Source organism: Meles meles, chromosome X, assembly GCF_922984935.1.
Source record: "Meles meles chromosome X, mMelMel3.1 paternal haplotype, whole genome shotgun sequence".
Lineage (NCBI taxonomy): Eukaryota > Metazoa > Chordata > Mammalia > Carnivora > Mustelidae > Meles > Meles meles.
Window position 1 is genome coordinate 78,832,181 of NC_060087.1, and position 1,894 is coordinate 78,834,074.

The window sequence follows — 1,894 nt, forward strand, 5'->3', positions numbered from 1 at the left end:
CCAGGACCCTGAGATCATGACCTGAGCCGAAGGCAGCGGCTTAACCCACTGAGCCACCCAGGCGCCCCAACTAATATATATATTCTTAAGACAGAGAATAATTTATTCACACCCTTCAGAGAAATAGATAGCTTCAGTCTATGACAAAATATTGTATTTTAAAGCATAGGTTAATAAATGTGTATGAGACTATACACCACTATATACAAATCAACTGATCAAAGCACAACTTTTCAGTGTTCAAAACAAAATAAGCTTCCTTGTAGAAGCAACACCTTTGTGACACTTTTAACTTTATTATTCCCCTCCTTCTTCTTCACTCTCTCCTTCAACAATATCCACACCAGCCTCCTCATAATCCTTCTCAAGAGCAGCCATGTCCTCATGGGCATCAGAAAACTCTTCTTCCTCCATGCCTTCACCCACATACCAGTGACCAAAGGCACACTTGACATATATCAAGTCAAACTTGTTGTCCAGGTGGGTCTAGGACTCAGCAATGGTTGTGGTGTTGCTCAGCATACACACAGCTCTCTGTACTTTGACTAGCTCTCCCCCTCCATAGTGGGAGGCTGGTAATCAATGCCACCTTTGAAGTCAGTGGGGCACCGGTCCACAAACTGGATGGTATGCTTGATCTTGATCATAGCAATGGCAGCACTGACATCTTTGGGAACCACATCATCATGGTACAACAGGCAGCAAGCCATCCATTTACCATGGTGAGGGTCATATTTCACCCTCTGGTTGACTGCCTCAAAGCATGCATTGGTGATGTGTGCTACAGAAAGTTATTCATGGTAGGTTTTCTCAATAGAGATGACAGGGGCATATGTGGCCAGAGGGAAGTGGATATGGGGATTGGGCACCTATTTGCTGGAATTATGTCAGATCAACATTCAAGACTCCACCAAATCTGAGGAAAGCAGTGATGGAGGACACAATTTGATATATCAACCTATTTAGGTTAGTGTAGATTGAGAATTCAATATCAAGGTTTCTATGACAAATGTCATAGATGGCTGTGTTTTCTACTGTGAAGGCAGAGTCAGTTCTCCAGATGCATTCATCTGGTGTGAGTAGTGAGGATGGAGTTGTAGGGCTTAACTACAGCTGCAGAAACCTGAGGGGCTGGGTAAATGGAGAATTCTAGCTTGGACTTCTTGGTGTAATTGACAGAGATGTTCCATCAGCAGGGAAGTGAACCTGGAACCGGTTTCCCTTCCAAAGTTGTGGAAAGCCAAGAAACCCTGAAGACCTGTGCACTGGTTGACCAGTTACTGAATTCGATCTAAGACAAGGTCAGTGATCTCCTTGCTAATGGTGTAGTGCCCTTGGGCATAATTATTGGCAGCATCTTCCTTGCCTGTGATGAGGTGCTCAGGGTAGAAAAGCTGGCAGTAGGTGCCAGTGTGAACTTCATCAATGACGGTGTCTTCTAGGTCTACAAACACTGCCCTGGGCATATGCTTGCCAGGACCCTTCTGACTGAGGAAGATGTTGAAGGAGTCATCTCCTCCTCCAATGGTCTTGTCACTTGACATCTGGCCATCAGGCTGGATACCATATTCCAGGCAACTGAGATCCCAGAAGGAATTGCCAATCTGGATACCAGCCTAGCCAACATGGATGAAGATGCATTCACACATGGTTGCTGATTTGCAGCTGCTGAACGATGTTGTAGAGGAAGAAGAGAGGTTGTTACTTCTTACAACATGACTCTTAGGTGGTCAATGTAAGAGAACCTGCTTTGATCTGCTGATATTTTGTTGAGGATTTCTGCATCTATGTTCATCAGTCATATCAACTGGTAGTTTTTTTGTTTTTGTTTTTGTTTTTTTGTAGTGTCTTTATCTGATTTTCATATTAGGGTAATGCTGGTTTCATAGATTGA

At 43.8% G+C, this 1,894-nt stretch overlaps 1 pseudogene; it reads right to left on the reverse strand.

Annotated features, from left to right (window-relative positions):
• Positions 1-233: 233 nt before the first annotated feature.
• LOC123934690 lies at positions 234-1,649 on the reverse strand (annotated as a pseudogene).
• Positions 1,650-1,894: the final 245 nt, after the last annotated feature.